Raw genomic sequence first — 14791 nt, 5'->3', positions numbered from 1 at the left:
GACAAATACACAGGATGTAAGGGATGTATATAGTTCTATTAGAAACAAATGTCTGTCTTAAATTACCTAGTAGTTAGTGATTTAATATCTTGAAGTATTTGGTCCTAATTTATAAAATGGAATGTGTTTTTTTTTTATTTAACATCTTTATTGCAGTATAATTTAATTGCTTTACAATGTTGTATTAGTTTCTGCTGTACAGCAAAGTGAATCAGCTATACATATACATATATCCCCATATCCCATCCCTCTTGCATCTCTCTCCCACCCTCCTATCCCACCCCTCTAAGTGGTCACAAAGCACCACTGCTGCTGCTTCCTACTAGCTATCTGTTTTACATTTGGTAGTGTATATATGTCAGTGCTACTCTCTCACTTCGTACCAGCTTACCCTTCCCCCTCCCCGTGTCCTCAAGTCCATTCTCTATATCAGCATCTTTATTCCTGTCCTGCCCCTGGGTTTGTCAGAACCATTTTTTTTTTTTTTTTTGTAGATTCCATATATATGTGTTAGCATACAGTATTTGTTTTTCTCTTTCTGACTTACTTCACTCTGTATGACAGACTCTAGGTCCGTCCACCTACTACAAGTAACTCAGTTTTGTTTCATTTCTTTTTATAACTAATATTCCATTGTATTTATGTGCCACATCTTCTTTATCCATTCATCTGTCGATGGATACTTAGGTTGCTTCCACGTCCTACCTATTGTAAATAGTGCTGCAATGAACATTGTGGTACATGACTCTTTTTGAATTATGGTTTTCTCAGGGTATATGCCCAGTGGTGGGATTGCTGGGTCATATGATAGCTCTATTTTTAGTATTTTAAGGAACCTCCATACTGTTCTCCATAGTGGCTGTATCAATTTCCATTCCCCACAACGGTGCAAGAGGGTTCCCTTTTCTCCACAACCTCTCCAGCATTTATTGTTTGTAGATTTTTTGATGATGGCCATTCTGACTGGTGTGAGGTGATACCACAATGCAGTATTGATTTGCATTTCTCTAATGATTAGTGTTGTTGAGCATCCTTTCATGTGTGTGTTGGCAATCTGTATATCTTCTTTGGAGAAATGTCTATTAAGGTCTTCTGCCCATTTTTGGATTGGGTTGTTCCTTTTTTTTTTTTTTTTTTTTTTTGCGGTACGCGGGCCTCTCACTGCTGTGGCCTCTCCCGTTGCGGAGCACAGGCTCCGGACGCGCAGGCTCAGCGGCCATGGCTCACGGGCCCAGCCGCTCCGCAGCATGTGGGATCTTCCCGGACCGGGGCATGAACCCGTGTCCCCTGCAATGGCAGGCGGACTCCCAACCACTGCGCCACCAGGGAAGCCCGGTTGTTCCTTTTTTAAATATCAAGCTGCATGAGCTGTTTATATATTTTGGAGATTAATCCTTGGTCCGTTGATTCATTTGCAAATATTTTCTCCCATTCTGAGGGCTGTCTTTGGTCTTGTTTATGGTTTCCTTTGCTGTGCAAAAGCTTTGAAGTTTCATTAGGTCCCATTTGTTTATTTTTGTTTTTAGTTCCATTACTCTAGGAGGTGGATCAAAAAAGATCTTGCTGTGATTTATGTCAAAGAGTGTTCTTCCTATGTTCTCCTCTAAGAGTTTTATACTGTCCGGTCGTACATTTAAGTCTCGAATGCATTTTGAGTTTATTTTTGTGTATGGTATTAGGGAGTGTTCTAATTTCATTCTTTTACATGTAGCTGTCCAGTTTTCCCAGCACCACTTATTGAAGAGACTGTCTTTTCTCCATTGTATATCCTTGCCTCCTTTGTCATAGATTAGCTGGTCATAAGTGTGTGGGTTAACCTCTGCGCTTTCTATCTTGTTCCATTGATCTATGTTTCTGTTTTTGTGCCAGTACCGTATTGTCTTGATTACTGTAGCTTTGTAGTATAGTCTGAAGTCAGGGAGTCTGATTCCTCCAGCTCCATTTTTTTCCCTCAAGACTGCTTTGGCTATTCGGGATCTTTTGTGTCTCCATACAAATTTTAAGTTTTTTTGTTCTAGTTCCGTAAAAAATGCCATTGGTAATTTGATAGGGATTGCATTGAATCTGTAGATTGCTTTAGGTAGTATAGTCATTTTCATAATATTGATTCTTCCAATCCAAGAACATGGTATATCTCTGCATCTTTTGGTATCATCTTTAATTTCTCTCATCAGTGTCTTATAGTTTTATGCATACAGGTCTTTTGTCTCCCTAGGTAGCTTTATTCCTAGGTATTTTATTCTTTTTGTTGCAGTGGTAAATAGGAGTGTTTCCTTAATTTCTCTTTCAGATTTTTCCTCATTAGTGTATAGGAATGCAAGAGATTTCTGTGCATTAATTTTGTATCCTGCAACTTTACCAAATTCATTGATTAGCTCTAGTAGTTTTCTGGTGGCATCTTTAGGATTCTCTATGTATAGTATCATATCATCTGCAAACAGTGACAGTTTTACTTCTTCTTTTCCAATTTGTATTCCTTTTATTTCTTTTTCTTCTCTGATTGCTGTGGCTAGGACTTCCAAAACTATGTTGAATAACAGTGGTGAGAGTGGACATCCTTGTCTTGTTCCTGATCTTAGAGGAAATGGTTTCAGTTTTTCGCCATTGAGAATGATGTTTGCTGTGGGTTTGTCATATATGGCCTTTATTATGTTGAGGTAGGTTCCCTCTATGCCCACTTTCTGGAGAGTTTTTATCATAAATGGGTGTTGAATTTTGTCAAAAGGTTTTTCTGCATCTATTGAGATGATCATATGGTGTTTATTCTTCAGTTTGTTAATATGGTGTATCACGTTGATTAATTTACGTATATTGAAGAATCCTTGCATCCCTGGGAAAAATCCCACTTGATCATGGTGTATGATCCTTCTAATGTACTGTTGGATTCTGTTTGCTAGTATTTTGTTGAGGATTTTTGCATCTATATTCATCAGTGATATTGGTCTTTAATTTTCTTTTTTTGTAGTATCTTTGTCTGGTTTTGGTATCAGGGTGATGGTGGCCTCAGAGAATGAGTTTGGGAGTGTTCCTTTCTCTATAATTTTTTGGAAGAGTTTGAGAAGGATCGGTTTTATCTCTTCTCTAAATGTTTGATACAATTCACCTGTGAAGCCATCTGGTCCTGGATTTTTGTTTGTTGAAGATTTTTTTTTTTTTTTTTTTTTTTTCAGTATGCGGGCCTCTCACTGTTGTGGCCTCTCCCGTTGCAGAGCACAGGCTCTGGATGCGCAGGCTCAGTGGCCATGGCTCACGGGCCCAGCCGCTCCACAGCATGTGGGATCTTCCCAGACCAGGGCACGAACCCGTGTCCCCTGCATCAGCAGGCGGACTCTCAACCACTGCGCCACCAGGGAAGATTTTTAATCACAGTTTCAATTTCATTACTTGTGATTGGTCTGTTCATATTTTCTATATCTTCCTGGTTCAGTCTTGGAAAGTTATACCTTTCTAAGAATTTGTCCATTTCTTCCAGGTTGTCCGTTTTATTGGCATAGAGTTGCTTGTGGTAGTCTCTTAGTATACTTTGTATTTCTGCGGTGTCTATTATAACTTCTCCTCTTTCATTTCTAATTTTACCGATTTGAGTCCTCTCCCTCTTTTTCTTGATGAGTCTGGCCAGTGGTTTATCAATTTTGTTTATCTTCTCAAAGAACCAGCTTTTAGTTTTATTGATCTTTGCTATCGTTTTCTTTGTTTCTATTTCAGTTATTTCTGCTCTGATCTTTATGATTTCTTTCCTTCTGCTAACTTTGGGTTTTGTTTGTTCTTCTTTGTCTAGTTCTTTTAGGTGTAAGGTTAGATTGTTTATTTGAGATTTTTCTTGCTTGTTGTGGTAGGCTTGTATAGCTATAAACTTCCCTCTTATAACTGGTTTTGCTGTATCCCATAGGTTTTGGATCGTGGTGTTTTCATTGTCATTTGTCTCTAGGTGTTTTTTGATTTCCTCTTTGATTTCTTCAGTGATCTCTTGGTTATTTAGTAAGGTAGTGTTTAGCCTCCATGTGTTTGTGTTTTTTACATTTTTTCCCCTGTAATTCATTTCTAATCTCATAGCATTGTGGTCAGAAAAGATGCTTGATATGATTTCAGTTTTCTTAAATTTACTGAGGCTTGATTTGTGACCCAAGATGTGATCTTCTTAAATAATTCTGAAAGCTTTCCACTTCTCTCCATCTCCACAGTCACATAGATTAAATTCCCAATATGAGAATCTTCCCCTTTTAATCTGTTATCTAACTATATCATTCAACTAAAGTCTTGTTTCAGGAAGAGAAATCTGATCATGCCCCTCTTTTGCATAAAGTCTTTCAATAGTTTTCGTTGTCCTAAGGATATAGGACCAACTGTATAATATATTTACAAGCCCTTCTACGTTTGGTTATTGTTTCTCTCCTATGGAAATCTTTCTGACCCTTCAAATAGACTCTCAGACCTTCTCCACCCTGCTTTCTCTGTTGGGAGGTTCCCTTACATAGAGTAAAGCAACAGGGCTTCCCAGTCAGTGTTCCAAGGGAGAGAGGAGAGTAAGGTTAGAATATTTATTTTCCTCCTCATTCCCTGAGATGTCGTCTTGAGCTGGCTTGTGCCCCCTCACTGAATGTCACAGTTTCTCATAATAGTGCCTGCTCTACACAAATGTCTGTCCTGCTCTCAGTTCCAGTTTACACCCTACATAGCTTTCTTTAATTCTGATCTTAGGGGTGGTTACCGCTTAGCTGCTAAAAGCCTTGGGTTCCTGCACCATTCCTTAAAATTTCCATTCACCAATGGTTCTCAAAGTATATTCCATAGACCTGCAACATCAGTATCACTTTCAAACTTGTTAGAAATGCAAATTTTCAGGTCCTACTCTAGACCTACCAGGTCTGAAACTCTGCAGTGAAACCTGGCAATCTATTTTAACAAGGCTTACTGATGAGATTCTGATGTTCCCTGAAGTTTGAGAATCATAAGTCCTTTTGTGAGTAAACCCTGCTCAGGTATCTTCATTTGAGTGTGCACCTGTTTTCTGTTGAGACCCTGACTGGTGAAGCTTTTTATATTTTCACTTATCCTGCTCTCTCCAGCCACATCCAGGTGGACTTTATTCAGTCTTGTTCTCCTTTGCCTCCTGTCTAGTTTTCTGTCCCCAGCACTCTAAACCCCAGTCCAGCTCACCTCGTCTAAATTGCTTTTGCTTAGTTTCAAAAACACTTCCCCCGTGAGGCTTCTCCATCCCACCGCAGGAAGCCCACCTGCTATGAGCTTCCACATCGTTCTTATTACATAACACCATCACACTTTATTTTAATTACCAGCTTAATATCTACTCTATTTACTTGCATCTAAGTAGTATAATAGTTATAATATCAAGCAAGGCTATTTCAGTTGCAAGTGTAAGAAACACGACTAAATATAGCTGACACAAACATATTTTTTTAAAAGCCCCACATTACAAAAAACATCCAACAGTGATTTTCACTTCAAGTACATTGGATCCAGGGTCTTAAAGTAGGCCATTGTATGCGTTGGCCTCTCTTTCACTGCCTTGTTATCTCTTGGCTTTGCTCTCTTTATAGATTTTATTCTTAAACACTTTCTTTCCACATGGTGACAAAGGAGGCTCAAGTTGGCACTAGGCCAGCGGCTTTCAACTAGGGGCAATTTTTTCTCCAGGAGACATTTGGCAATGTTGGGAGACATTTTTATTGTCACAACTTAAGGAGGTGGGAGAGATGTTGCTACTGCCATCAAGGGGTAGAGGCTAGAGATGCTAGTCTCTAAATAATGTACAAGATAGCCCCTCACAACAAAAAATTACTTGCCTCAAATATCAATAGTGTTGAAGTTTAGAAACTCTAATCTAGGTTTATCTGTTTCTTAGAGTCCTCCTTCTGAAAGAGATAGTGGTCTCCTTTTGCCAAAGTGTCAGCAAAATCTATTGCAGAGTGTTGGGGGGAGGTGGGAGGGGTGTCCGCTGGGCCAGCTTTGGACCATGTGCCAATCTGGGAACTAATCCATAAGGCTGGGGTAGAGGAGGTGGTTATTGGAATGGCCACACTTGGATCATATGTCGACATCTGGAACTGTGGGACAGAATCGGCCACATCTGAATTATGGTACTTATAATTTTTATGTGAACTTGGGGGCAGAGGCAAGCAATATTTATTTTAAACCAGCTATATGCCAATCCATTTTCTAGATGTTCTAGGTTTTACTTGGTTAAGTAGAAGGGGAATAACCATCAAGAGGCTGAATTTATTCAGGTGTTGTGATGGGGAAATATAATTAAAAATAAGATCTTCGTCCAATCCAGAAAACTTCTCCACAAAGCTAGAAGAAAAAGAAAATTTTATTATTGAATAAGCATTACACTAGAATGTGATGTACACTATAGGCAATTTGCTAAGAGATTGCAAAGACAGAAGTATCACCCTTTTATGTAGCCAAGCAGACACAACGCATTACATATGTGTTTTCAAGATAAGCAATAACTAGTCCTCAAGAAATCTTGAAAGTACTATTTATCACACGTAGTTCATATTAAATTTATTTGGTTATTGAGGTGACCATCTGTGTTAGATAATTGGCTTTATACAGTAGAAAAATAAGCTTCTCATATCTTTATGACAGCAGGTAGATTTTAGGCACTTGCCCACCGAAGTTAGCTCCTACCCTCCCACAGAAATTTGGAGTTAGGGTGCACTCTTCCTTGGTGATTCCTTTTCAAAGACATACCTCCCAGGTCCTTGAGAAAGGCATCCCCTGGTGGGAAACCTGGCAAGAGGCGTAACTAACTTTTAAAGATTTATATACATTTCAAAAAGAGAGAGAGAAAGCACTTAAAATTATAAGTTTTCTTAAGTAAATGTTCTAAGAAAAGGGGAGGGGTCTCTGATTATTTTCAATAGAGAGAATTGAGTCTCATGTTTAATTTGAATTTGTCCTTACAGTTGCAGGTCTAATTATTTTAGTAATAACTGTTTTTAACACCTTCTTCTCTCTCCTTCCTTCTTGAGAGGACCCTCAATGTATAGGGTTTGACAAGATCTCTCAAATTCATTTTAATCTAACCAGGGACAGTTATTGGTGGTACGATATGAAGGTAGCACCTCAGAAAGTTATTAGGAGAAAGTGGCTCCCTGAGGCATTGTTAGTCCTTGGAAAATGACAAGACTTTCCCCTAAAAACACCTTCCTCCCCCATCATTTCCACAACAGGGCTGCATAACATGTGTACTAGTAAGTACTTGGTGAGACAGTTGTGGGTTCAAGTCTTAATTCTTTTACTGTGTAGCTTTATGCCTTGGGCACATTGCTTTAAACTCTTTAAGCCTTAGTTTTCTCAAAAATAAAATAATGTCATATTAATAATTAGGAATTATATATATATATATATATATATATATATATATATATATACACACACACACACATATGTTTCCTAATGCGGTGTCTGACAAATAATAGATAATCAACAAATGGAGACATAATAAGTTTGAACTAATAAGTTCAAAGTTTTTGTCTTCTTACTTATCCTATATTTCTACTATAGTGTTTATGAGTATTCTTGTTGAAGACTAAAAAGTATATTTAGACAGTATTACAATGATAAAGATGTAGGGGTTATAGTTGGTATTGATATTAATTTTATATTGAATTATAGTAAAATCAGTGTTAAGTTTTTTGTGTTTTGTTTTTTACATCTTTATTGGAGTATAATTGCTTTACAATGGTGTGTTAGTTTCTGCTTTATAACAAAGTGAATCAGTTATACATATACATATGTTCCCATATCTCTTCTCTCGTATCTCCCTCCCTCCCACCCTCCCTATCCCACCCCTCCAGGCGGTGACAAAGCACCCGAGCCGACATCCCTGTGCCATGCGGCTGCTTCCCACTAGCTATCTACCTTATGTTCATTAGTGTGTATATGTCCATGCCTCTCTCTCGCCCTGTAACAAAAAATTTTTGTGAGCCATCAAACTGATTAAACTCTTTATCAGGACACTATTTTACTGTATCAGTTCACTGCATCCACAGTCTTCTGTATTAAGGTATATACATGGTAGCGTTCATTTGCTTCAAATATACTGAAAATAACTAGGGGACACAAATAACAGGATTGCAGCAAGTGTTCAGCATTCAAGAATATTTATTGAAAGAATGACACAAATGGTCCACAGTGTGCCACAACAAATGTGAAACTCAAGCATCTTGCTCCTTAGAGAATATGTGACATATTTTCCAAATGCTTTTCTTCTTATGTTGTCTTCCAGGGGCCTCAATGAAAGTGTCTATTCATGCTCCAAGGAAAGAAATAAGGAGTGACATATTTTCCTCAGAAAATTAAAAGCATCATAACTTTTTGTGTAATATTTTATGAAATATTTGATGGAGTTTTTTCACTCTTAAAAGCAAGCTTAGTTATTAAACCTGACATAGAAGTGATGAGTACACAGAAACTTGCTAATGCAACCATTGTATTAAGTTGGACATACATTTACTTGTAGCTTTGGGCTATGTATTCCTTATGGCTAATAACTCATTTGTGGGCTCATGAGACAACTGTTTTTTGTTATTCATAATTCCAACTAGAGTCATCCGTAAGCATGAGGGGAAACACCTAAGCTGCTATAAGCTAGCAGCACATATTATTATGGGACTCCTTGAAGGAGACAAGGGCTGTTGCATTACTTTCCAGTCTTTGGTGATGTTTGCCTTGGCAGTGGAAAACCAGGAAGATTTATGCTTGTAAACATCCATACATAAGTTAATAAAGCAGGCTGTCAAGTCTCTTTTTGTGCAGGCTAAAAATAGACCTCAGATCTGTCCCTACCTTCCAGTTTTACACCCACCAACCTAGTTCAGACACTTGCCACCTCATTATGTATATATTATGTACCTCCTGCCTCTTTAGGAATCCACCTACACATTATAGTCATGTTCTTCTTTGATAACTAGTGACTTCTCAGAGCTGTCCCACTCAAAGTATTGCAGAGATGCCAATAGATTGTACTATAAACTTTCAAGTACGCATGTTGACCTTTCATTTATTTCTCACTGTCCCCTGACACCTAGTGGCTCATGCAGTCCTTAAGCTCTTTCACCTTGTCACCTGTTTTAAAGTACACCTCCAGGGTTCCATGTTGGGACTCTGCTTACCTAGGCTTTTCCTGATCATTTCACACTTGTAAAGAACCCACTTATATAAACACCTGTAGAACTCCTACTTCTGCTGCTTGATCACAGACACTCCTTGCTACTTGAAATCCTTTGTCCTTTCATCTTTCACGCAGAATAAGCCCCAGCTGGAGGCAAATTTCCTAACGCCTTTAAGCCAGTGATCTGCAGGGGGCTTCTCTGATCTAGTGTCTTAATGCTGATAAAATCTGTGAGGGAATACTGTGTACTCATACTCCTCAGATCTACAGTTACTTCTTAACTGCAAATTTGGGAATTTGGGTGCTTTCTATCTATCTACCTATGCTGTGTAAGCCTTGGGAAAGCTACTTATTCTGTTTTAAGGTCAGTTTTATCACATGTACCGGGGCAATAATGATACTCACTCATAGAATGATGGTGTGGATTGAATGTTAATATCTGAGAGTGGAGCAGCAGTGTAGCCATTTTTAACTTATTCAGATACATCAGTGGCACAGCAGAGATGGGGGATGGATGGGGGCGACACAGGGAAGGGGAGAAGGATGACAACAGAGAGAAAGAACAAATTAAATGTTGTCTGACAGTGATGCTGAACCCACTGTAGGTCTCATGCCTTGCTGTGTGAAAGCTCCTGGCACAGATGTATACTCTCACGTACACAGATACAGACTTTAAAACAAAGAAGTAACCTAACTTCTAGTCAAAAACTGCTAATTAATCTGGTATGCAGCTATAGGAATTGAGTTCATTTCTATGACTGGAATGTTTAATGAGTCTTCGAATCATATTTGAGAAGCTGACTCTGAGGACATGAATGTATGACACAGGTGTGTTACCTGTCAAATAGGAAATATTATTATTATTACTGTTAATATATCCGAAGGGATACCAAATGTTTTCTTTCATGTTGTTTTATCTTGGCTATTAAACACCAGGAGTTAATTTGATTATGGTTAAACCATGATTGTATTTAAAACAGATAATTGACAATATGTATGCTATGGTATTATCAGAGGGCATTTTTTTATCATTCCCACTAAAAAACAAGAGATTTTTTAAAGCCATCTTCTCAGTCTTTTTACATCATTAGAATTGTTTAGATCAGACTATGAGAAGTGTTTGTTTGTTGTTACTTAGCTCTTTAAGAGATGCCAAAGAACTTTACAACTTCTTTGGGCTTAGAAAGTCTTCTCTTTTAATATCATTAACGGTTTGTGGTTGGTAAGAGAGTAGATTGGTCAATAAAAGCTTTTTTTTTCTTTTTAATGAAGCTCTTTTTTATAACTTCAAGTGAAATTGAAATTTTAAAAGCAAACAAACAAAAACTTGATCATTTGACAGATTAAAAAAAGAATGAGAAAATTTCTGTTTTAGTTTATAAAACAACTATGGCAAAGTGGGAAGTCTGTTAGGACCTAATTCCCCCTTATTTTACATAATTTTTAAGAAGACCAGTGATGCTATGGTTTTCCAGCTGCCTGAATGCTTCCCAGCATGCTGCCTCAGCAATGCAATCAGTGTTTAACATTATCAAGCGTTTTGTGATTCATGAATAAGCCTTGGAGGACCTCACTTACTTCGCCTTGCCTTCTAATTGGTCTTTTATTACATACTAGGGAGGAAATCAAACATTTGTTTTTCAAGGAACAGTCTTCAGGTATTATCACAAAAATGAAAAGACTAAATCAAAAAACAGTTTCTAACTAAATAGGAATTGACTTGTGCTGTAGCTCTGAATTTTGATATCATGTTGTCTCAACTCTGCATTCTAGTGGAAGCATTCTAGTATTTCAGTTAAAAAAATTGAATAGGATTAATATTATTATCACTATTATTATTTTTTAATTTTGGGAAAAATCACTAAAACATAGAAGTACAAATTTATTTATAATTTCCTATGACCGAGAAGTGGCAACTGTAAACATGTTTGTTAACTTTGCTTCAAGTTTCTCTCTTTTAATACAAAAGTTATAAAACATTACAGATAATGTTGAAGTCCCTTACTCACCGTAAAATTTCTCAATTTAGTAGTTCCCAAATCAATTGTAAAAGGTAAAATTACATTTCCCTCATCCCTCCCCACATGTAACCATTCTTAAGTTTGATGTTCTCCTGGTCCATTTTGTATAAATTTCTTAAAGTATTTGGTAGTATTTTTATTTGACCAGTCTCTACTGAGATTCAAATTATTTCCAGTGTTATGCTATGAAAACAAATGCTGTCAGAAAGGACCATGTCTTGTCTTGTTGTCTTGTCTCCTGGAGCACCTGTGTCAAGAGGTTCTCTAAGAGATGTAATGGGAAAGGAATTGCTAGTCAGAGTTTACAGATATTTTCAGTTTCATTAGATATTGAAAATATTGTTCTACAAATTGCTTTACCAATTTACATTTTTGCCAGTAGTTTGTAAGAGTTCTGCTTCTCTGCAAAATCGCTAACATGAGATTCTCACTATTTGAATTTGGTCAGTTTAAAGACACATGGAATCCCATTGCTTTAATTTATATTCCCTGATTACTAGCCTCTTCCCACTCTCTCCATATTTATTAACTTTTTAGTTTCTCTTTCCTGAAAATCCCATTTACTTCCTTTGCCTTTCCTTATTGATACATAGTAATTTGTTATATTTTCTGAATACTAATAATGCAAATATTTTTCCTGGTTAGGATCGTGTCATTTAATTTGTTTAAAGCATGTGTATATGCACATGTCTGTGTTTGTGTGAGTTTTGGTATGAAGTTTTAAAGTTTGAGTTTGTTAATTTACTTATTTTTTTCTTCATAGTTGTGATGTTTTCACTTCTTTGTTGGGGAAATTCTTCCTTAACTGGAACTCATTAAGATATTCTGTTATTTAAGAGTCTTAACGTTTTTGTTTTTCAAATTTAATTCTTTCACCGCATGCAGTTTGTTCATTAAGTCCACACAGGTTGGACTTCAACTTAAGTAAAAGTCTGAATTCCTTCCACTCTCAGCATGAAGATAGACAACCAAATAGTCCAGGCCAGACATATTTGTTAATAATTTTCTTTTCTCTGACAAAAAAGCAACTTAGAAAGCAATTGATTTTTACTTTCAGTGAGAAATCTTGTGACTGTTAACTTAGACCTTAGAGCTATGTATTAGGAAGAGCACATGACGCGTTAAAAAGAGCTAATGTAGTTCTCTATAATTGAAATGTTTTTCTCAATGATTTAAACAGCAAGTTGTTGAAAGTGGAAATGTACTGTCAAATAGTTCAGAGATAAAACTATTGAGAAAGTTACTTCAGAAGCAGGAGACCGAAGACCAGTATAATTCTGATTTATACTGTGTAATAGATTATGATTCACTAGAAATTATCCTATAGTTGGTACTTAGCAACTGCTTGTTGAATGTCTCTTCTGGGAGAGACACTGTTAACTACAGCATTAACAATACCTTTTAAATATAATGGTTTTATTTGATTTTTTCTATGTACTTTCACAGTAACATTGACGTCATGTTTGGAAATATTTAAGTGTTTTTTAAACATAATTTTTTAAAAAAATTTTGAAATTTTGATGTATTATCAAGATTTTTAAAATAAATTATTTCCCTAATAATGATCTCTTGGTATGCTATTTAGTTGTAATATTATAGCAAAAACCGTCATTAAGGATTATTTTATTTTGTAATTATATAATAAATTATTGAATAAATATCCTCCATGGATACTACTGAGTTCTTCAAACATGATTCTTGAACTTAAAATACTTAAAATATTGGTAAAGTAAATGCTTTGGATATAAATATGGTCAGAAAAAATAGCACAAGACATAATTTGAAGCTTAAGAGGAAGTAAAATGCTAAATTGGGATTATAGAGACTCCTATAGATGTATAGAAACTCCTAACACTCCTATACATCCAATACATAATTTTGCCTCTGACAAAACAATATACAACTAATCAGTCTCACACTGCAGGACACTGAAACTTTTCTTTGACATAGTCAGGAAAGGCTTCTTAAAAAAAGAAAGCTTTTAAAAAGCTTCTTAAATGAACAGAGGGAAACAGATTAGAATGGAGAAGGCTTGAAGTTGAGAATTTGATGATGACTCAAGCAAATAAAGTACTATATAAAGATGAAAGTAGAAAAATAAATTAAGGGCAAGGGTATTCTGGGAGAAAATTGCCCACAGGAGCAGATCAAAAATCTAGAATTATTTGAGTTCAATAATAAGAAGTTTGTATTTGAGTCAGAGAGTGAATTTACAGTGACACTGTTAAAGCAGGGGGCTGGAAAATCTGTTTATCTGTGGTATATGGCATTACTTAATAATAAACACTGATTCGCATCTACCGTTATCAGAAAAGCAGAATAAATGTAACTGAAATCAGATATAAACAAATGTGGCTTTTAAAAAAAATTTATTTTATATTGGAGTATAGTTGATTAACAATGTTTTGTTAGTTTCAGGTGTACAGCAAAGTGATTCAGTTATAAGTATACATGTATCTATTCTTTTTCAAATTCTTTTCCCATTTAGGTTATTATAGAGTATTGAGCAGAGTTCCCTGTGCTATATAGTAGGTCCTTGTTGGTTCTCTATTTTAAATAAATGTGGCTTTTTTTTAAGGTGACATTTTCTTTAGAACATAAAACAAATCTAAACAGTAACAAAACAAAGTCCTAAACAAAAGCTAAAAAAACTCAAAAGTACAATCATTAGCATGAATTTTCTTAATAGAATAAATATCATTTCTTTGTTAACTGCCTGGATTTTCCTTTCTCATAAGTTATGTGGAATTGCTTTTCAAAGTAAATTTGAATAATGGAAATAATATAATTGCCAAAAAATGATATTCTTCATGCTATCCCTAAATGCAAGTATAAGTCAATACTAGTAACTCAGCATTTTTCTGTCTGTCATAATTTTAGCCAGTAAAGATATATAGATAAATATGAATCCTAGGTGAGATAGGCACATAAATAATTTTTATATACTTCAGGTAATGCAATAATTGAGATATTCCCAAGATATTTTGGGAAAACTGAGGGATATATATCTAATCCTGTCTGGGGGGAAAAGGATCAAGGAAGTCTTTAAGCTTAAATTGTAAGAAAACGACAGATGCTTTTTCCAATACACTATATTTAATGCTGCAGTTAATTTAATTTTAGCGAGTAGTTCTACCTGAAGGATATTATTTTATATAACATCACACATGATTAAAATAGTGAACTACAACTTGGTCAGGTTCATTTAAATGTATTGAGAAACAATTGAATTTAAGATAAACTCTGATCTGATTCAGAAAATTTTTGAAGACAGGATTAACAAAAGGAAAGAAGATTTCTGTATCTCTTTGTCTGATAGGTTTATTTTTATTAATTAAGAACAATCTATTGAGAATGAATTTATTTGTTAGCATGTAATTACATTAACCTTAACCAATGTTGTTTTATGCTAAAATCATGTGTCTGCACCCATAGAGTTTCCTAGTCACTTCTAATTACATTTAAGGTTTTCTGGTTCCTCGAGGACATTAAGTTTGCTAAAGATAAAGCCGCTGAAGGGAAAAATTTATTTCTCACAGATTTAATTATGATGATATTTCTGATCAAATTTTTTAAAACATTATCCAACTTGGATTATTGGAAGATCAGAGATACTGTCTATGGGATA

At 35.8% G+C, this 14791-nt stretch overlaps 1 protein-coding gene across 1 annotated transcript in view; it reads left to right on the top strand.

The window, feature by feature from the left end:
• Positions 1 to 14791, top strand: part of GRIK2 (glutamate ionotropic receptor kainate type subunit 2) — a 635712-nt gene that overhangs the window by 456794 nt on the left and 164127 nt on the right. The window lies entirely within an intron of this gene.

Source organism: Delphinus delphis, chromosome 14, assembly GCF_949987515.2.
Source record: "Delphinus delphis chromosome 14, mDelDel1.2, whole genome shotgun sequence".
NCBI classification, from domain to species: Eukaryota; Metazoa; Chordata; class Mammalia; order Artiodactyla; family Delphinidae; genus Delphinus; species Delphinus delphis.
This window is presented reverse-complemented; position numbering and strand designations above follow the sequence as displayed.